We start from the raw sequence: 24078 nt of genomic DNA, 5'->3' as shown, positions 1-24078 counted from the left end.
CCTCAAGTGAAAATCCTTTATGACATGTCATGAGTAATTAAAATAATATGTATATGTACTTTTTGTTCTTCCTCAAATGGTCATGAAATCTTCTGTATTTGTATACTTGTAGTTTGTAGTTTCAAAAATTTACATTAAGGTATGTCAACGCTTGTTTTTTTTTTTTATTGATATTATACTGTAAGCTTACCATAATGTGCTCAATGTTGAAGTAATTCATTATTAATTCATACTCTCAATCATGGAACTAAAATTAAATGTTAAGTAGTTTTGGAAAAGAAATATTTTCTTCTTGGCTGTAAAATGGCATTTCAGGATTACCATATTAACAAAGGCCTCTAGATTCTCTCCCACATAAACAAAGAATAACAAGAGGGACTTCCCTGGTGGCATAGTGATTAAGAATCCGCCTGCTAATGAAGGGGACACAGGTTTGATCCTTGGTCTGGGAAGTTGCCGCAGAGCAACTAAGCCCACGCACCACAACTACTGAGCCTGTGCCACAGCTACTGAGCCTGCACTCTAGAGCCCGTGAGCCACAACTACTGAAGCCCACGTGCCTAGAGCCCGTGCTCTGCAACAAGAGAAGCCACTGCAATGAGAAGCCTATGCACTGCAACGAAGAGTAGCCCCTGCTTGCCATAAATAGAGAAAGCATGTGTGCAACAATGAAGACTTAACGCAGCCAAAACAAACAAACAAAAAAATAGAATAATGAGAAACTCCAGAAAATGTAATAAATAGGAAGAACTACTTTCTTTGCAATCTTCTCTTTTGTACATAAGTCAAAGTTTTGTTTCAATATGATTTAAAATACCACTAAATATGAGACAAACTCTTAGTCTTGAAATATAGGTTCATCATCTACATATTTTACCCCACATGTTAAAAATTGCTGTTTTTATTTTAACCAGCAAATATGTGAATTCCGAAGGTATTTTGATATTAGATAGGTTTCTTTCTTTCTTTTTTTTTTCTTTTTTATGACTGGTGGTAAGAAATGTATTCCTATGAAACAGGAAGAAACCTTGATTGATAAGTATTAAGAATACCTTGTGGTACGCGGGCCTCTCACTATTGCGGCCTCTCCCGTTGCGGAGCACAGGCTCCGGATGCGCAGGCTCAGCGGCCATGGCTCACAGGCCCAGACGCTCCACAGCATGTGGGATCTTCCCGGACCGGGGCACGAACCCGCATCCCCTGCATCGTCAGGCAGACTCTCTACCACTGCGTCACCAGGGAAGCCCTAGCATAGACTCTTTAAATTGGCTGGACCTTTGACAAAAAAGTGTACTTCACTCTAGTCAAACCCAGTAAAGAGTTCATAAGTTAAAACAAAATGAAACTCTTGAACTATCTCCATATCAGCAGGAGAGGATCTAGGTTTTGTGCAACCTGAACCTCATACAATTTGCAGAAGTACTCTAATAAAATTTTGCAAATTCACTAATTTAAAATTGTTAGGCCTCTCTCAGTTCTTTCAAGGGAGGCCTATTCCAGTGAGAGAACTTGCAGCTTGAGTTCCAGTATGTTTATGGTACACATGCCTTCATATATCATAGTCAGATATCACGAATGAAGTATACTAGAAAAGCATCACAGTAGAGGCCAGGAGAGCTTTACCAGCACTGAGATTAATCTGCCTGAATTTCTTTCCTCATTACAACATAGGCAAGTGTGCACTGGAAAAAATTATCTCTAAGGTTCTTTCCAGCTGAACAGTTTCTATTTTTTAATTGGAGAAGTCATCACTTCTGGAATGAGGAGAACTCCATGCTAATGTGGATGAAGCAAATAAGCCTTGCAAATTGATTTGGGTACCCTAATTTACATGATTATTTCCTGGCATCCAGGTCTATATATTTTTTCACATGACAATATAGTTGTTGATTATTCTCAGAGGGCTCAATTGGAAAAGATCTGTTTTTGCTTTGCAGTAATATTCACAAATAATTTCCAAGTCAAAGTTGCGAGTACTAGTGCCAGATCATGGGTGAGGGAGTAGGGATCTTATAGACGATCTTGGAGAAGAAAAATAAGGAAGAACAGGAAACCATCCCATTATTTGCCTTCTCATCTGTAATTCTTGGAATTGAAGATCTGACCTACTAACTGAATCTTATGAACATGGTGTCTTTGTAAGTGGAAGTAAGTTATCTAGCTTAGCAGGGTTTTTCCCTTTTAATGCTAGACTGGTAAGTATAGAAGTTATACAAATATCATTGATATGTTGTGAAGATCTTTTAGGGATTTTTTTTCCACAATCAGTATAAAGATCAAGCTCTTTGTATCATCTGTTTACATATGTGAATATACACAAAAAATTCTTCACAGGTGTTCTAAAGTCTTTATCTTTGTCTGGTGCTAGGTTCTAGTGATTTTAAATGCCTTTTAAAAACCATAAGACAGCCTTTATATAAAGTCTTCATCAAAAAATATATTATGCTAATCCTAATAGAGTGTAGTTTAATGGAGGTCGAAGGTATGTCTTATTTCTCACTGTGCTCTCAAAACCTGTATAAGTAACTGATATCAAGGAGCCATATTAATTAAATGTTGACTGAAAAAATAAATAATTTCTAACAAATAATTTCAAACTATAGAGCATTACCATTGTTCAAAATGTACATTGGTAGCAATAAACCTATATCTTCTTCTATGATTAACATAAAAATAAAATAAATGTGATTACATTAAGCATGGCTCATAGGTAGAGAAGTGGAATACTATTTATAATTCTGCCACCTGTTAAAGCAATAGCTATTAACATTTGGGGTTCAATTAATTTGTCAAAAGCAGTTCACTCCGTAAGCATCTATGTCTTTGTATTTCCATTTAATATACTATATATGAATACAGATCTTTTAAAAGTTCATTAAAACAGGAAAAACTGAAATAAAATATCTTTAATCTGCAGCAGTTCTCTATTTTGTTAAAAACAGAAGAGTTAATTTCCAAGATTAGCAATAATAAAACATTAAAAACTGTCTCATTGTTTCAATAAAGCAAATATGCAGAGCAAAATAATAGTCTCAAAGGAAGAAAACTCAAGTATCTTACTGAAATAGACTTCCAATTTCAGTACAATGCATTTTTGTGGGATAGATTGGACTGTTGCACATAGATTAAATTTGACAGGATACCAGACTGTTGCCATATTTTTACTTTTAATTCAGTACCCTTTTTTGATAAATGTGGAGCAGAAAAATATAGTTTTTTGGTTTTTCCAGATGGGGAAAACCAATTGAATTTGTTTTCAATATTTCAAAACTCTGCCATGACTGTGTACCTGGCTTAGATTATTTTATAGATAGCTGGAGGGTATTTTAGCCTTGACATTTCAGTTGTCCCGAAAATAGTGATGATATATGGACTGGCACTGCTTAGAGCTCCTGTTTTTTCTTTCCAAAAGTGCAGTGTGATTAGCCTTTTTATCCATCCGAGACTACTGCCCGGGGAGCCTTACGTGTCAAGGCCAATGCAGCTTTGATGAAGCAGCATCTCAAGGTATTATGATTTAAATTCTGGGCAGCAGTTGGAGACAGCTTGTCTCCTGGTCTTGTTGTTCATTCATATTTGTCCCTTTCTTAGATAGGGATTGAGAAAGATCTTTTAACTGCACTCTACATAGTTTTTATGCCCTTTGGAGACAGAAGAAATCCAAAGAGGGTATATGTGCATATGGTTGAGCAGGGACGATGAGCAGAACTGGAAGAGACACAAAACTTTATTTCTACCCTGGCATTGCCAAAGTTCCAGGGCACATATACTACTGTGTCAAGTAACAAATATAACTTCTGACCAAAATTGAGAAAGGTTTTTAGAATAAAACTCCAAGTTATGCAAAACTCTGAAAGGGCAGAGCCAACAAAATAGGTCTAAGAATAAGCAGAATGTTAGTTAAGAACAATTTTTCTGTGAACAACAGCTGGAGCACTTGATAGAGAAGTCTAGGGATCAGTGATTCTCAGTGTTTACATCCAAATATCCTTATTGATTTATAACTTGCCTTAGTCCATCTGAATCCTAACACCTGCCTTGACTGTGATAACCTGGTCTTTATTACTAAGCACTGCCTGGAGTGGAACAGCTCATCCCAGCCCCTGGCAGGACGGCACATTCACCTTTGGGGAGCAGTCTCCCATACCACTATTTAGGATAACAGAAGAGATCACCACACTTTAACAGATTGCCCTAAAGACTTCTATCCCCTTGAGCTTCTTCATATTGGAAGACTCTAACAGGAGTAGAGTTCTCAAACAGGCAGGCAACAAAATAAACACACCAGTCAATCTGAAGCACGCTAAGAGCTCTACCAGTCCAAATAATAAGATATAGAAAGTCTTGTTATGTGAACAAGAGATTAATTTAACTCATCTATTTTTTCATTTGTATCATATCTGAGGAAAGTTAAATGATTCACACTTTATTTTTAATTTTTAAAAATTAAATCAAAATGGAGCTGAGAGCTACCCTATGAAATGGGAAAGTGGTGATCAAAGAAGCAGTAGTTGTAATCAGCGATGACTTGAAGGGCTTTCGCTTTTCCATAATACCCATTAACACCCCCCCACACCTGACAAAAGCAACCAAGTAAATTTATCATCTAGGTTAAAGAAGTGTTTTGCCATGCATTGTTCTAAAACATGTATTCTAGTATCTTCTGTTGATACTAGATTGACACAAAAAGCCTCTCCTCCCAAGAGAAATGAAGCCACCAGGGGATAGCGGGAGATCTGGAAGAAGATATAAGACTCTACTCACCTTAGTGGTCACTGCATCCAATCCCCTTGGCTCCTTCTTTCTCCTTTTATTGAAGGGTTTTATTTGTAGACTAGGACGTGTATAATGTAAGACATTTGCTATGAATACCTCGGGATTTCTTATATCATCATAGAATCACCTTTCAGATATCCAAGAACATATCTAGTTTGCATACTTACCATGGTTATACAACTACATAATACATGGTAAAATAATTTTAAAACATTTGCTCCATAGGTGACGTGTATTAGTTGAAGTTACACAACAAATATTTTAATAGGAAAATACTTCTTCCCACCACACTCATACAAGCTTTCTTTCTGCTGGTAACCCCTCCAAGCAATGGCAAGTTGCAAACTGAAGGCTAAGATTTCTGCAAGCAGCTATGATTCTTAACACTGTGGAATCAACTGTGGATGGAGTGACAAATGTGGAAAAGTATGGAAAGGAAGGGAGGGTTTCTCTGCCTGACTACGACTTCTCATATATTTAAGGGGGGAAAATCCACATAAGTGACACATCTATACATTGGGTGTAGTTTAAGACAGTCTGTGCCTCACATTGATTATTTATTATGTTACTTTCCTTTCTCTTCATCCTTTAACTGAAAAATCATTACTTGGTTATATAATTCTTTTTTTTTTTTTTTTTTTTTTTGCGGTACACTGGCCTCTCACTGTTGTGGCCTCTCCCGTTGCGGAGCAACAGGCTCCGGACGCGCAGGCTCAGCGGCCATGGCTCACGGGCCCAGCCGCTCCGCGGCACGTGGGATCTTCCCAGACCGGGGCACAAACCCCTATCCCCTGCATCAGCAGGCGGACTCTCAACCACTGCGCCACCAGGGAAGCCCCTGGATATATAATTCTTGCCTTTGGGAGGTCTGAGGTCTTCCGCCAGCGTTCAGTAGGTGTTCTGTAGGAGTTGTTCCACGTGTAGATGTATTTCTGGTGTATCTGTGGGGAGGAAGGTGATCTCCACATCTTACTCTTCCGCCATCTTCCTCAACTCCTTCTATAATTCTTTTCTTCACAGAATTTTGAGAACTGCAGCATGAATAGTTTATGTTGTGTCTATCTATGGAGGAATTTTTAAGTTGTCAGTGGGTTATGTCGCATCTCAGAAAACAAAGCAAGTCACCCCTCCAGGGAAAAAACTTACCATTATCAAGGATGTTGTTCCTTGGCACCATTGACTTTATCCAATGGCAGCAGCCTAAAATTTCCATAGAAACTGGATCTGAAACTGCTAAACTGGATAGAAGCTGCTAAAAGTGCAGTTCCCCATGGCAATATCAGTTGAATTAAAAGGAAGCATAAATTGCCTTATTAGAATCTTTTCCCAAAGAGTCCGTGTTCTCACAATAATTGCATTTCCTTATCATAAGCAATTATATTACACAGTAACCTGCTGCCCAAGAGAGAAACTTTACAAGAAGACTTGAGATCATCATCATCATCATCATCCAAGAGATTCATCCATAAAATTAAAAATTATAGTGCTTACTTTATTTGATTGTTAGGGGTAAATGTCTATAAATATTCCAACAGAAACATTTAAAAAACGTTCAGCTTTTCCTTCCTTCCTTTTTTCCTTCATTTCTTCCTCCCTCTTTCCTTCCCCTCATTCCTTAATTCTTTATGCTTTCTTTCTTCCTTCTTACTCTTTCTCTTTCCCTTCTTCTTTTCCTTGCTTCCTTCTTTACATCCTTTTCTTCCCCTCTTTCATCCTCAGACATACTCGCCCAGTCATATATGAAGAACATCCAGCATTAAATCATGTAGTCGAAGAGGAATCAGAGTATCATCTCCCCTTTCCTCCCATTTCCTTATTGGGTCTGACATATCTATCTAGTCATTAGTAGCCTGTGGTTGCAAGAAAAATAATTAGGCCCAATACCTTCTAAGGTAACTAAGAACTTACTGTATTCACACCTATGAAGCTGCAGCCCTTCTGCAGTGCACTCTGAAATTACCAGGAAGAGCAGAAGCTTAGGAGGAAAGCCAAGCTCTTTCCTTCCCCTTATAGTAAAAGGCTGTTGGTTCTGCCTTTCTTTAGTGGTGTCAGGCAGGGAGAACGAACGCTATGCAGACTTGTCTAATAACTTGGGCCAGGAATAGGAAAACGTTTCTTTCTTGCTTCCCTCTGTCTGGCTTCATTCATTCATTTAATCATCTACTCATACAACAGATACTTACTGATTCCTTTTTATTTCCTTATACCTCCACGTGATGCCATTTATCTATTCCCTTCCATTCTCCATGTAATAATTCGATCATTGGACTTCTCCAAAAGCTTCTTACTTGTTCTTTTTGCCTCAACTTTTTCCTCCAGCCCATCCTACAAGCCTGTTGGCTTGCTAAGGGGCTATTCTCCTGAACTTTTATAGCCTTCCCAGCTCATAACATGAAGTCCAATCTCTTTAGCCTTGAATTCAGAGTGCTCTAATCTGGGCTCAGTGATTCCACTTTTCAAATACCATATTCCTAAACCAGATTGAAATATTTGTGCTTCCCACTCCCTGTCCTCCTTTTTTCTTCCTGTCTCTATGTTATATTCTCCACCTGGAATGCTGTTAGGCTCACAAATCCTCTTGAAGATCCTCTTAGTTCACTTCAATGCCAGACCTCCCTTGATCTTCCCCTTCCTGTTCTTCAGCTGAAGGTCATCTCTGGCTCTTCTAAATCCTGTGGCACTTTATCTCTCTCATAACCTTTTGCACTTCCTATCTAATTTCGTAGTTTTATGTATTTATATACATAACTTATTTGCCCTTGTAGAATATAAGCTCCTTGAAAGCAGAGGGCATCATTGAATTGGCTTTCTAATCCAACAGTGTGCTTTATTCATAGTCTTTAACTGCATAAGTGGATGCCTGTACTGCAATATCATTGGTTATTTTTAAGAAGACATGTTATATAATGATCCTATTGTTAATTTCAACTATAATGAGTAATATTGTGGTCCGGTAAAAGCCTTTGACGTCTTCTTGATAAGTACACACTGACAGGTGCATCAGTTTTAGCAAGATTAGAACCTCTGCAGAATCATAAACTTTCCTTCACAAACTATTGTTCATCAGCATCTTTAGTGACCGTAATGACTATTGCCAATCAGAATAAGGAGTGTTCTCATCACCCAGAGCAAGGACATCTTTTTCTCTTCACTATCTAACAGTCTTGAAATCCTTTATGTTTTAAATAAAATTCACGTTTCAAACTTCAAAGAGGATAAAAAGACACACGTTGCAAAATCTCCCTCAAACGCTATTTCTCTTTGCCCAGTTCCCAGTAAACCCTTAAACAGATATTACTTAGTTAGATTCTTGTGTGTCTTTCTAGACAGGTTTTTATGTATATAAAAGCAAATATGAATACATTATTTTCCTGTGTTTTACACCAATGATGCCATAGTGTACACACTCTTCTACTTTTGTGGTTTTTACTTAAAAGGTGTGTCTTGAACATCTTCCTAGATCAACATGTACAGTGTATCCTATTACACTGTGGATATACTGTAATGTATTTAAGAGTATAGCTTAAAAACATGGATTTATGGATGGATTAGCTTCTTTATAAACTTTGCTATTACAGTCTAGTCCACAATTAATAACTTTGCGTATACATCATTTTCTATGTATATGAACGTATGTGTAAGAAACTATCCTAGAAGTGGAATTGGTTGCTCACAGGGTGTATGCCTTATAATTTTTGGTAGATACTTCAAAATTGCCCTCCATAGAAAATGTACCAATTTACACTTTCATGAACAATGAATGAGTGTTTTAAACATTTTAAAACAAGTGTGTTTTAAAACTCTTGCAGTTTTGTCATACTGATGCTTACAAATAGCATCTCTGTTTGTTTTAATATGGGATGCTTCATGCATTTGCATATCATCCTTGCACAGGAACTATGATAATTTTCCTGGATCACTTCAATTCTTGGTGTATGTGCTACAGAAGTAAGCACTCTGCTTACTTGTATTTTGACTGTTATTGTGAATGAAATCAGTGTGTTTTCATATGTTTAAGAGCCATTTGCCGATTTTAAATTTTCTCATAAAAACTCTATTCATCTCCTTTTCTATTTTCCTGTTTATTTTTTTGGAATTCTTTATAACTTATGGAAATCAGTTATGATGTGACTTATACATGTTTTTCCCAGTTTATCATTTATGCTTTGATGTTCAGTATGCTGTTTTTTGCCATGTAGAGGTGTTTTCTGTTGTTGATAATTTCTTTGATGGATTCTAAATTTTGAATCACAGAAAGACCTTTTCCCCATTGAGATTGTAAAATAATTCTCCCTTTCTTTCTCTTTTCTTCTCCTGGTAGCTTTCATAAAATCATTTCTTTACATTTAAATGTTTGAACCATTAGAAATTGATCCTGGTGTGTATCTGACTCTATTTTTGCACCAAAACCATTTATTTAATAGGCAATTTTATCACTACTGGCATAAGTTTATTGAGTTTATTAGTATTTAGTACTTTTTCATGCTGCTAGAAAGTTTGTCTTTTCTTCCATCATAACTTCCAAGCAGTTGTTTGTATATATGAAAGCATTTACTTTAATTATATTAATTGTTTATCTTGCTAACTTGCTGAATTCTCTTATTTATTGTACTGATATTTGTGAGTATACTGGGCTCCCCACAATGTATTATTCTCCAGTCATATCATTTGCAAATAGGAATGGTTTTAAGTCCTACTGTCGAAGTTCATAGCTCTTATTTTTTCTCTATTTTCTGATTATGTTGGTTATAAAATTGTTAAATATTGATAGTGGACTTCCTTTTCATGTCCTTGACTTAAAAGAATCTCATGTATCCTCAGAAAGCAGCATACTGCGTGTTTGCTTAGATGGCTCTTGGACAGAAATAAAAATATTTTCCATTTTTAAGAAAGTATATACTTTTCCCTAGCGTATTAATTATATTCTATCAAAGAAGATATTTAATTTTGTGAAATGCCTTTTTAGGATCTTTGGTAATGATTATAATTGTTCTCCCAATATATTTTAATATTATGAACTTTCATAATAATTTTCCTAATATTGGATCACCTTTGCATTATAAGAATAAAGATCAAAACAATCATAATATATTTTTCTGGATACTGTTTGATAATATTTTATGTGAAAATTTTCAATTAATATTCACATCTGAAATTTATCTCTAATTTCCTTTTGGTATATTTTATTATGAGTTTTGGTGCCAATGTTGTCCTTATTTTTTAGAATTTTGAAGGTTTCCTCTTTATGTTCTGTAACATTTTAAATAGAACTGGAATTCTGTTCTTTTTGGTTTTGTAGACCTTCCTGTGGAAAATAATCTTAGACTAGTAGTTTTTTGCGACAGATGCTTGACAAAAGTTTTTATTTCTTTTATGGGTTGGTCTTTTTAAATGATGTTTTGGTAAATTATATTTTTTTCTGGAAAATTGCTTATTTTTCCAGGTTTTAAAATTTTTTGCACAGAGGTAAGCAAAATAATTTCTTATGAATCTATAAATGTTCTTTTTTTTTAAATTTTGTGTTAACCCCAGCTTAACATTTCTGCTTCTCAGTAATTATGTTTTCCTCTTTTTTTTTTTTCCCCCTAGATTTGTTCAATAAGAAGCATTTTATTGCTTTGTCTGGTTCTTCTTGGCTTGTCTTATATTCCCCTAGTTTTTCTCTTCTGTCTCTGGTCATTATTTATCAGGTTTCTTTGCCAGTTTCTCTTCGTGTATCTAAACTGTGAGTACTACAATTCCATAAGCTCTTAGTTTAGCCCTTTTCTCTTAGAATATCCTTTCTTGAGATAAGCTGTTCCATCCATCACATAGTTTAATTGACCATTCACATGCTGATGACTCCCATACATATATCACTTCTTGAAACTCCAATTCTTAGTTCTAGATATGTATCATTCTTTTGATTTTTAATAGACCAATACAATTAAATATATCTAAAACTTTGTTCGCTTCCATCACAATCAGTGTCACCAGCACCTACCTCGTTTGACAATCCCAGAGTTCTAAAAGGCATCCCCAATACTTTGTTCTCTTACTCATTATATTCATTAAAGCAATGAATCCTTTTACTTCTCTCTCTTAAGTATCTAATTAACCTATCTTCTTCTCTCTTTACTGTCTTGACTCTATTCTAAGCCACCATCATCTCTTGCTTTACCATAGCAATAGTCTCTTAACCAGTCCCACTATAACCGTTCTTGTTCCTTCCCCATTCTTTCTTCATATTGAAGCTGGACATAACATTTCTCTATTGTTTAAGTCCACTCAATATCTGCCATTGTTCAGAAAAATATTTAGAATTTCACATGGCCTTTAAGGTTCTGAGAGATGTGGTCTCTGCACACCATTCTCAACCTGAGACACTCACCCCTTTGTTTTCTCTACTGCAGCCAACCCAGTAGTCTTTGTATTCCTCAAATGCACCATTCTTCTTTTATCATCTTATGACATTTGCACATGTTTGTTACCTTTGTTTGAACAATTTACTGCTACTGTTTCTTTCATTAATAATACCTTTTTATCCTTTGGAGTTTGTCTTCAAAATCTATTTCTCAAATAAGCTTTATTATAATCACCATTTCTAGATCCTTCTGGTAACTCTCTTTGTTCCATCTACTAGCTGAGTTTACAATTAAATAAGTAATTGGGTAATTAGTTGTTTAGTGAGTATTTTTCATACTAAAATGTAGCCTCAATGTGAATATCTGGTTCACTACTTAATCCCCAGTACCTAGTAAGATGACTGTCCACTAAATAGTTCAAAACACTGAAAAAAAAATATTATCAAGAAAAATATAATAATTACTGGATCATATGGCAGTTTTATTTTTAATTTCTTGAGGAACCTTCATACTGTTTTCCATAGTGGCTACACCAAATTACATTCCCACCCACAATACATGAGGGTACTCTTTTCTACACATTCTTGCCAACACTTGTTATTTCTTGTCTTTTGATGATAGCAGTTGATGACACATGAGGTAATAACTCATTGGAGTTTTGATTTGCATTTCTCTGGTAATTAGTGATATTGACCCTCTTTTAATGGGCTTGTTGACCATCTTTATATCTTCTTTGGAAAAATTCCTATTCAGATCCTCTGTTCATTTTTAAATTTGATTTTTTTATATTGATTTGTATTAATTCTTTTTATAAATTGAACATTAACCCTTTATTGGATAAATCTTTTGAAAATATATTCTCCCATTCAGTAGATTGCATTTCCATTTGGTTGATGGTTTCCTTTGCTGTGAAAAGCTTTTCAGTTTGACGCAGTCCCATTTGTTTATTTTTGCTTTTGTTTTTCTTGTCCAAGAAAACATAAAAAAATATTGCTAAGACTGATGTCAAAGAGAGTACTACCTTTTTTTTTTCTAGGAGTGTTATGGTTTCAGGTCTTACATGTAAGTCTTTAATCCATTTTGAATTTATTTTTGTATATGGTGTGAGAAAGTAGTTTAGTTTCATTTATTTACATGTAGCTGTCAAATTTTCCCAGCACCACTTATTGAAGGGACTATCTTTCCCCATTGTATATTCTTGCCTCCTTTGGCATAGTTTAATTGACCATATGTGTGTGGGCTTATTTGTAGGCTCTCTGTTCTGTTCCACTGATCTATGTGTCTTTTTTTTGTGCCAGTACCATACTATTATGATTACTGTAGCTTTGTAATATAGTCTGAAGTCAGGGTGCATGATACCTTCAGCTTTGTTTTTCTTTCTCAAAATTGCTTTGGCTACTCCAGGTCTTGTTTCTCTCCATACAAATTTTAAGATTTGTTCTAGTTCTGTGAAAAGATTCTTTGGTGTTTTGATAGGGATTGCATTGAATCTCTAGATTTGCTTTGGGTAGTATGGACATTTTAAAAGTATTAAATCTTTTGATCAATGAGCACAGTATATCTTTCTATTTATTTATGTTGTCTTAAATTTCTTTTATCAGTGTCTTACAGTCTTAAGAGTATGGGTTCTTTACTTCCTAGGTTAAATTTATTCCTAAGTATTTTTTTGATGTGATTATAAATGGGATTGTTTTATTACTTCCTCTTTCTGATAGCTTGTTATTAGTGTATAGAAACACAACAGATTTCTGTATAATAATTTTGTATCCTGCAACTTTACTGGTTTGTTTATTCTAATAGTTTTTTTGGTGGAGTCTTTAAGTCAGACAGAGAAAGACAAATACTTTATGTTTTCACTGATTTGTGGAATCCAAAAAACAAAACAAATAACAAAACAGAAACAGACTCAAAGATACAGAGAACTAACTAGTGGTTGCCAGAGGGGAAGAAGTTGGGGGAATGGATAAAATAGGTGAAGGAGTTGAAGAAGTACAAACTACCAATTATGAAATAAATAAGTAACAGGGATGTAACAGACATCTGAACAGGGAATGTACAGTCATTAATATTTTAATAACTTTGATGCATAATCTATAAAAATATTGAATCACTAAATTAGACACCTGAAACCAATATAATACTGTAAGTCAACCATACTTCAGTAAGAAAATTTTTTTTTTTTTTTTTGCGGTACGTGGGCCTCTCGCTGTTGTGGCCTCTCCCATTACGGAGCACAGGCTCTGGACGCGCAGGCTCAGGGGCCATGGCTCACGGGCCCAGCCGCTCCGCGGCATGTGGGATCTTCCCGGACCGGGGCACGAACCCGTGCCCCCTGCATCGGCAGGCGGGCTCTCAACCACTGCACCACTAGGGAAGCCCAAGAAAATTTTTAAAAAGAAAAACATGATAAAAATTTTCTCACTCTCTAAAAATTAAAGCAAACTCCAGCATCATTATAATATTATCAGTCAACCAGGATGAACAGCTCAAAACTGAATTATAAATTTAACATATATCTTGGTTAAGAAATGAATGATTAATGTATTAGTACAATAGTATAACCATCTTGAAACACAAAGTAAAATTCTCAGATTACATTTTATGCCAAAATAAATTATACATTAATGTATATGAAAGAAAATATTTACCTGATCTTGGTCTGAATAAATATAACCCATAAAATTTGACAACACGGGCAGAAATGACATGAGAAATGATTAGTGCATTAAACCAAATAAAAAATAAAACATTATAAGTAGATAAAATTTGTTTTAAAAGGTGTCTACAACACAGAAAAAAAGTATTCTAACACATGTGACAGAAAATAGGTTATTATCCTTATATATCATACAATATCCTTATTAGTTAAAGAATCTCTATATATCACTAAGAAAATGACAAATGCCTCAGTTAAAGAAAAAAGTAATGGTTTCAAAGAGGCAAGTCACAAAATATTTTATGACTACTTTTGGCTGCTTAATAACCATGGAAATGAAAATAAAATGGAATATTATTTAATTAGGATTGCACTTGTTATAAGAATGATACTATGCAGAATTAATTGACATATGGAAAAGTAGACATTCTCATAGGATGATGGCAGGATTATGAATTAAGTAACCTTTGCAGAGGGCAACTTGGCATTATGGGTCAAAAGCCTTCAGAATGATTATATCCTTTTCTCAGTCATTCCTCGTCTAGAAATTTAACCTAAGGAAATATTTTGATAAATGCAAATGAATGTGTTTGACTTGTTGCATTTAGTGTCCTACCTGCAGAAGGGAAGAGGACTTTATGGCATGACTATTTATATTATCCATATCCATAATTACACTTAATTTTCCCTCTTTGCCCTTTTGTCTGTTTTTTTATTCATTGTGATAGTTGTGTGTTTCTTCTCAATCCTTATATGAAAGTACAAATGCTTTCTGAAACAAGGTGTAATACTAATATACACACACACATCATTGACATTTATAGTTGTGGTTTTTAACAGTCTACCTAATATGTAAAAACCATTCAATAATTTCTATTTGAATCAAACATAAGTTAGTATTTCATTATAGGAATTATATGGGCAGAACCTGTATAGGAATTATATGGGCAGAATCACTTGTCAGGGATATTTGTCTTCTTCTGAAACAAAATACATCTTTCACTGTTCTCCAGAGTTCTTCTCCAGAGGCCATGTCCATGATATGCTCACTTAATTGAGTTTGATATGCTCTCACACTTTATATATAGATTTGCTTCATTTTGTAGGAGATCTGTGTCTATTAGAGAATCTGAAATAGATCTGTAAGAAGTTGCTCTTTAGGTAGTCCCTGGATAAGTCCACTCTATCTGTCCTGAAAAAAAACAGTATTTTTTGTTTTTTTTGTTTTTTTCAGAGGCAGATACATAGTAACATGCAAGTTAGCAAAAGGTTTCATCTTATCACATCAGTATATCCAAAACCTTAATTTTCAGCTAAAGCAAGTCCAGAATTAGATGCCTCATCACTGCTATTAGGCATTAACCCAACAGGCTGTGAGATGCCAATGCTTTTGATACGTTTTTCAAATAAGATCCCAAAGTGGCTGTGACAAGACAATATGAAAATTTTATGTAAAAAGCATGTTTGACTTGATTAGTAGAAATTATAATTCCTGGGATGAATTAACATGTATTAACTCACAAATGTTAAAAAACAAACACAAACAAAATTTAATATAAAATTAGTGTTATACAAATTGTATGTAAAACATTGTATGCAGTGTTTCATTTTTGCGCTAGGTTAGGTTTTAAATAAATATGATGTTTCATTACTTTGCTTTGAAAAATGATTTACTACTTTATCTATCAAACATACAGTTTGGTAATTGAGCAAACATTTTTCAGAAGGAAAATACTGCAAATATATGTAATTGAAAATTAAAACCAAGGCTATTACTGCTGCATAGGTCTGAAGAGACTTATTTACCAGAAACAAAATCTTTTTCTGGCGATTTTACCATGAATGAAAAAGAAATATCCTGATGTCCTGAGCCCAAATCATCAATAGGTGACAAAAATTTTAGGTTAGAGGACGTTTTAACATCCTTTTGAGATTTTTCGTACCTTAGTTTGAGTATCTTTTAGAATAATTTCAAAAATGGTTATTGACCATTTGTGAATTTCTTGGTCAAAATTTGACAACTTTTAATTCAGTCTAATATTTGACAAGCTAAGTCTAAAATTCACATGTAATATTAAAGGACAAAGAACAGCTAACTAAGGTAACTTTAAAGAAGAATAAAGATGGGAAATTTATTATGAAACTATAGTAACTAAAAGTTTGTTACTAGTTATGGAAAAGACCATAGTTAGACCAACAGGCAGAAGGGAGCACAGTCCGGTGAGTGTAGGGGTGTGGTGTGTGTGACTCAGAGTGTGTAGACCACCAGGGGGAAAATATGGGGGCTCTTTTGCTGAGAACAGGGGTTTCATTCAGACCCCTCTTGTTGGAAGCCATTGGCTAGAAGTACTTGCCAGTACTGCCAAAGCACTGCTGTGAAACACCTTTAAATGACTGTCTTTTCTTCGTTAATATATTTTTTTGTTCCTTTATTGTTATTTGCATGGTTCGGCATGTCTTAATTTGGTACCCCAGTCAAAATGGGATGTGTCAGGAGCAGCATAAGGAGGGAAAGGTATGACCTATTCAATGAGTGCTAGTGGGAAAAGCAACCATTCACAAGCAGGGGAGCTGGTGGCAATGGGGGGAGATAAGATTTCTGTTACACTCATACAGAAAAAGAAACCCCCAATAGACTAAAGATCTAAATGTGCAAAGTAAAATCACAAGGCCCTTAAAAAAATAAAGGAATGTATATTTAGAACCTTAGGACTTGTAAGGATTTCTTACACAAGACAAAATATAAAAAACTGATAGATTTTTTAACAAGAAAATTAATAAATTAATAAACTCTTACACACCAATGACACCATAAAACAAAGTGAAATGACAAACTAACAACAAACCAGAAGTTATTTCCAACCAAACACCTGGCAAAGGATAAGAATCTAGAATCTACAGGAAATGGTATGAATTACTAAGTCAGAGAAACAATCTAATGTGTAAAATTATCGAAGGATATGAACAGATAAAGGTTAACGAACATATGGAAATATCCTCACTTGAAAAAAAAGAGTTGCAAATTTTAAAATTCATGAGATGTTGTTCTCAGTATACTGTCATTTTCATTGTATTTTATGGTCACACATTGTAAAATATGACAACTCTAAGTGTTTTTGAGGATGTGGGACTCCTCATGTATTTCTGGTGGTAGTGAAAATTGGTATTACTTTGCATAGCAAAAGTGGGGACGTTTAGTAAAACCAAAGATGCACACATACAGACCCACACACAAACATTCTACAACCCATAATTTCTACTTCTAGATAGATTTTTCTCTATAGACTTGAGGAATTATACCATATATTTGTAAGAGGATGTGTACAAGGAAATTTACTGAAGCTTTCTCTATGACAGTAAAATTTTGAAATTAACATTACTGCTCATAAAAAGAAGATGGATTGTAAATCTAAGGTAGATTCATGTAATGGAAAGCTATTTACAAAGTAAAATTAATGAAATAGAGCCACATAAATACATGTAGATAAATCTTTTTAATTTAGAATTTTTTATTGAGGTATAGTTGATTTACAATAATTCAGGTATATAGCAAGGTAATTCAGGTATATAGCAAGGTAATTCACTTAAGATATATATATATATATATATATATATATAGAAAGAGAGAGAGAGAGAGAGAGAGAGAAAGAAAGAAAGCAGGGCACCTTGCTTTTACATTTATTATGGTAAATATAACTTACTTAGTTATGGTAAACACTAAAAATTTATCAATACCATAAATTGGTGAAAACACATAGGTGTAGTGAATGTATAAAAACATGGGTAGAAAGTGGAATCTAAACACCCTAAGTGCAGTTGTTACTTCTTGAAAAGGAAGTGGGGAATTGAATCAATAAGGGTAAAATATACTTAAAAGTGCATAATTAATGAGTTTTTAAATGAAAATATCTGAAACAAATATGTCAAAACATGAACATTTATTAAATCTGATATAAATCTTTGATATTTAAGTGTATTTAAAACATTTCAAAACTAAAATGGATTTAAATATGTAGAAAAGATATGTTTTATTTTTAAAAACTACAAATATTAAGTAAATGATAAATTATAATGTAATTTTTCTCTAGGCAACACTTCTCATAAGGTACTCTAAATACAATTTAAGAGTTTTTTATAATTAGGCAAAACGTTTCTTTTAACAAATGTTGATAGTTATGCTTGACTTATGTTTGCTCTCTTCCCTTTATCAAAACTCTGCTTTTAGAAAGGATTTGATCAATTAATTCACATTGTAGTATAAAAAGATTGAATATAATTTGTTGTCTTTTCTAGGATTATTTTTTCCTTCCCACAACAGAAATCACAAATTTTGATTTCCACCAAAGGAGTGGCAAGCATAAGTAGAGAAGGGTAGGATTTTTGGATAGTATCATTAATGCTGTTAAACTGTTTCACATTCCACAGTAGCTACAAATTATATACTCAGCATTCTGCAGGGAGAAAAACGTAGTACCTCAAATACCTTAGCAATCTGGCCAAAATGCACAAATCATGTTTTTCTTAGTTAGGAGTTCCATCAGGCTCACGTTCTAAAAAAATAATATTGATATTTGATGGTTGCAGTTCGAAGACAAATCAGCTTACATTCAAACACAATCGGTTATTACTGAACATATGGGCACATGGTTGGGTGGGCTTAGAAGAGATCTGCTGAGAATAGAATATCTATAGGATTAAACCCATTTGTTTAACAGTAGAAATAGCTGTTCTTTCTAGAATGAGACACCAAATTGGTTTCTTTTATATCAATCATGTTCTAAAGCTATTTAGGACCACAATGGCAACCTTAGAATTATATATACATACATATTATATATATATTTATTCTCATGAAAATGCACATTTTGACTTAATTTACTTATTTTGAATGCATCCTTAATTTTTATTCCTGCCTTTAGATTAAGTTTATGTTTATCCTTTTTTCTAAGTTTGAATTTGAACATTTTAAAACATGCAAAAAAGTTAAAAGAAGAAATTCATATTTGATAATATTTTGACTAAATTACTCTTTTTCTCTCACTTTTTTGGTCTCTATCCACTCCTACACTTTCAGATTTTGTTTAACCATCTGATGTGACATTTCAACCTGAAAAATGTTAACATTTACCTCATAACAATATGTATATAATCATACCTAAAAATATTTTATATTCAGCAATTGGGTTTATAAACATAAGCAATTTTTCTTATTACATCTAAATATTTTATCCATATAATATATTCCCCAATATTGCTGAGAATATGAATTTAAATTTTTTTTTAAGTTTTCTGCTATTTGTTAGGGTAAATCTAGTTTACAGAGGCACATTTGCTCAAATTCCTTGGAATGGTCTTTTGCTTTCTGACTAGAGAATGCCATTTGTATTCTAGTGATTTTTACCGTGCTGCCTCCTAGTTTAGAAAGGGACTTCTCAGTTATTTAATATTGATGATTCAGATTCCTTCTGTCAGAGTCTATGTGGTCTCTGAGCAATGCTTTCAGTCCAAAAGAAAGGGAAACGAGAAAGAGAGATTTTCTCCAGCTTTCTCTCTGTTTCTTTCTCTCTCACTAGTCCTCTTTCTCTCTCTCTCTGTCTCTCTCTCTGTAGTTTGGCATTGCTTCTGGTTCCAGTTAGCCATGAGAAGGAGAGGGAAGGTCACTTGAAAGGTGGTATCTGAGTGGGAATGTTCACTGCTTAGTCAACCACTTTCCTTTTACTCTGTGTGAAGGCACTTTCCTGCCTATACTTTGCTGAAGCAGCTGGTAGAGAGGCCTTCTTCAGAACAGAGCTAAAAGTATTTTTCATCAGTAAGAGAGACAGTCCTGTGGGCATTAGGTCAGTTAGAGGGCTACCATATGACAGGGAATTTTGCCGTTGTGAAAAACTGTACATCTTTCCTTGTCTTTATCTCTACCAGAAATCCGAAATCAGTGAGGGCATTGCATTCCTGCCCTAAATCTGTCTCCATATTAGCAGCCTACTGTAGTAATGGTCCCACTTTACTTAGGGGGGTATTGATATTCAGGCTGGATGACACAGGATGTCCGTTTCAGTTACTAAAATATTTAAATACTTTCACATTGATTGCTCTACCTCTTACCTTCACTCACACCATCAATAAAATGGTGATGCAGGCCAGCGAGCTACACTGCTGGACACCCTATGCCAAACAACTAGCAAGACAGGAACACAACCCCACCCGTTAGCAGAGAGGCTGCCTAAAATCATAATAAAGTCACAGAAACCCCAAAACACACCACTGGAGGCAGTCCTGCACACCAGAAAGACAAGATGCAGTCTCAACCACCACAGCAAAGACACCAGTCCACTCCACCAGAAGCCCACAAAACCTATTGAACCAACCTTAGCCACTGGGGGCAGACACCAAAAACAACGGGAGCTACAAACCTGCAGCATGCAAAAAGGAGACCCCAAACACAGTAAGTTAAGCTAAATGAGAAGACAGAGAAACACAAGGCAGATGAAAGGGTAAGATAAAAACCCACCAGACTAAACAAATGAAGAGGAAAAAGGCAGTCTACCTGAAAAAGAATTCAGGGTAATGATAGGAAAGATGATCCAAAATCTTGGAAATAGAATGGAGAAAATACAAGAAACGTTTAACATGGACCTAGAAGAACTAATGAGCAAACAAACAATGATGAACAACAAAATAAATGAAATAAAAAATTCTCTACAAGGAATCAATAGCAGAATAACTGAGGCAGAAGAACGGATAAGTGACCTGAAGATAAAGTAGTGGAAATAACTACTGCAGAGCAAAATAAAGAAAAAAAGAATGAAAAGAATTGAGAACAGTCTCAGAGTCCTCTGGGACAACATAAAATACACTGACATTCGAATTATAGGAGTCCCAGAAGAAGAAGAGAAAAAGAAAGGGACTGAGATAATATTTGAAGAGATTATAGTTGAAAACTTCCCTAATATGGAAAATGAAAAAGTCAGTCAAGTCCAGGAAGCACAGAGTCCCATACAGGATAAATCCAAGGAGAAAAACGCCAAGACACATATTAATCAAACTATCAAAAATTAAATACAAAGAAAAAATATTAAAAGCAGCAAGGGAAAAACAACAACATGCAAAGGAATCCCCATAAGGTTAACAGCTGATCTTTCAGCAGAAACTGTGCAAGCCAGAAGGGAGTGGCAGGACATATTTAAAGTGATGAGAGGGGAAAACCTACAAGCAAGATTACTCTACCCAGCAAGGATATCATTCAGATTTGATGGAGAAATTAAAACCTTTACAGAAAAGCAAAAGCTAAGAGAATTCAGCACCACCAAACCAGCTTTACAACAAATGCTAAAGGAACTTCGCTAGGCAGGAAACACAAGAGAAGGAAAAGACCTACAATAACAAACACAAAACAATTAAGGAAATGGTAATATAGGAACATACATATCGATAACTACCTTAAATGTAAATGGATTCAATGCTCCCACGAAAAGATATACACTGGTGGAATGGATACAAAAACAAGACCCATATATATACTGTCTACAAGAGACCCACTTCAGACCTGGGGACACATACAGACTGAAAGTGAGGAGATGGAAAAAGATATTCCATGCAAATGGAAATCAAAAGAAAGCTGGAGTAGAAATTCTCATATCAGACAAACTAGACTTAAAAATAAAGACTATTACAAGAGACAAAGAAAGACACTACATAATGATCAAGGGATCAATCCAAGGAGAAGATCTAAAATTGTAAATATTTTTGCAACTGGCAAAGGAGCACCTCACTACATAAGGCAAATTCTAACAGCCATAAAAGGGGAAATTGACAGTAACACAACATTAAACAAGATGGACTTAATTGATATTTATAGGACATTCCATCCAAAAACAACAGAATACACTTTATCTCAAGTGCTCATGAAACATTCTCCAGGATAGATCATATCTTGGGTCACAAATCAAGCTTTGGTAAATTTAAGAAAATTAAAGTCGTATCAAGTATCTTTTCGGACCACAACACTATGAAACTAGATATCAATTACAGGAAAAAAATCTGTAAAAAACAAAAACACATGGAGGCTAAACACTACACTACTAAATAACCAAGACATAACTGAAGAAATCAAAGAGGAAATCAAAAACTACCTGGAAACAAATGACAATGAAAACACGATGACCCTGGGCTTCCCTTTTGGTGCAGTGGTTGAGAGTCCACCTGCCAATGCAGGGGATGCGGGTTCGTGCCCCGGCCTGGGAAGATCCCACATGTCGTGGAGCAGCTAGGCCCGTGAGCCATGGCTGCTGAGCCTGTGTGTCCAGAGCCTGTGCTCCGCAACGGGAGAGGCCACAACAGTTAGATCATCACGTACCACAAAAAAAAAAAAAAAAATACCCACGATGACCCAAAACCTATGGGATGCAGCAAAAGCAGTTCTAAGAGGGAAGTTTATAGCAATACAATCCTACCTCAAGAAATAAGAAACATCTCAAATAAACAACCTAACCTTACACCTAGAACAATTAGAGAAAGAAGAATAAAGAAAGTCCAAAGTTAGCAGAAGGAAAGAAATCATAAAGATCAGATCATAAATAAATGAAAAATAAATTAAGGAAACAATACAAAGATCAATAAAACTAAAAGCTGGTTGTTTGAGAAGATAAAAAAAATGATAAACAATTAGCCAGACTCATCGAGAAAAAAAGGTGGAAGACTCAAATCAGTAGAATTAGAAATGAAAAAGGAGAAGTAACAACTGACACTGCAGAAATACAAAGGATAATGAGAGATTACTACAAGCAGCTCTATGCCAATAAAATGGACAACCTGGAAGAAATGGACAAATTCTTAGAAAAGCACAACCCTCTGAGACTGAACCAGGAAGAAACAGAAAATATAAGCAGACCAATCACAAGCACTTAAATTGAGATTGTGATTAAAAATCTTCCAACAAACAAAAGCCCAGGACCAGATGGCTTCACAGGATAATTTTATTAGACATTTAAAGAAGAACTAACACTTATCTTTCTCAAACTCTTCCAAAATACAGAGGAGGGAGGAACACTCCCAAACTCATTCTATAAGGCCGTCATCCCCCGATACCAAAACCAGACAAAGATGTCACAAAGAAAGAAAACTACAGACCAATATCCCTGATGAACATAGATGCAAAAATCCTTGACAAAATACTAGCAAACAGAGTCCAACAGCACTACAAAGGATTGTACACCATGATCAAGTGGGGTTTATCCCAGGAATGCAAGGATTCTTCAATATATGCAAATCAATCAATGTGATAAACCATATTAACAAATTGAAGGAGAACAAACATATGATCATCTCAATAGATGCAGAAAAAGCTTTCAACAAAATTCAACACTCATTCATGATAAAAAAACTCCAGAAAGTAGGCATAGAGGGAACTTTCCTCAACATAATAAAGGCTATATATGACAAACACACAACCAGCACTGTTCTCAGTGGTGAAAAACTGAAACCATTTCCTCTAAGATCAGGAACAAGACAAGGTCGTCCACTCTCACCACTGTTATTCAACATAGTTTTGGATGTTTTAGCCACAGCAATCAAAGAAGAAGAAGAAAAAAGAAAGAATTCAAATCGGAAAAGAAGAAGTAAAGCTGTCAGTGTTTGAAGATGACATCATACTATACATAGAGAATCTAAAACATGCCACCAGAAAACTACTAAGGCTAATCAATGAATTTGGTAAAGTACCAGGATAAGAAATTAATGCACAGAAAACTCTTGCATTCTTATACACTAATGATGAAAAATCTGAAAGAGAAATTAAGGAAACACTCCAAGTTACCATTGCAACAAAAAGAATAAAATATCTAGGAATAAACCTCCCTAAGTAGACAAAAGATGAGACAAAAGACCTGTTTGCAGAAAACTATAAGACACTGATGAAAGAAATTAAAGATGATACAAACAGGGGCTTCCCTGGTGGCACAGTGGTTGAGAGTCCACCTGCCGGTGCAGGGGACATGGGTTCGTGTCCTGGTCTGGGAAGATCCCACATGCCGCGGAGCGGCTGGGCCTGTGAGCCATGGCCGCTGAGCCTGCATGTCAGGAGCCTATGCTCCACAATGGGAGAGGCCACAACAGTGAAAGACCTGCATACCGAAAAAAAGAAAAAAAAAAGATGATACAAGCAGATGGAGAGATATACCATGTTCTTGGATTGGAAGAATCAACATTGTGAAAATGACTATACTACCCAAAGCAATCTACAGATTCGATGCAATCCCTATCAAACTCCCAATGGCATTTTTCACAGAACTAGAGCAAAAAATTGCA

General features: G+C 35.0%; 1 non-coding gene across 1 annotated transcript; it reads right to left on the bottom strand.

Moving 5' to 3' along the window:
- Positions 1-8625: 8625 nt before the first annotated feature.
- LOC116752402 lies at positions 8626-8732 on the bottom strand. Its single transcript, XR_004349477.1, has one exon. It is a non-coding gene; the product is annotated as a U6 spliceosomal RNA (small nuclear RNA).
- Positions 8733-24078: the final 15346 nt, after the last annotated feature.

Source organism: Phocoena sinus, chromosome 3 (genome assembly GCF_008692025.1).
Source record: "Phocoena sinus isolate mPhoSin1 chromosome 3, mPhoSin1.pri, whole genome shotgun sequence".
Lineage (NCBI taxonomy): Eukaryota > Metazoa > Chordata > Mammalia > Artiodactyla > Phocoenidae > Phocoena > Phocoena sinus.
Note: the sequence above shows the minus strand (reverse complement) of the source record. Positions and strands in the feature narration are given on the sequence as shown.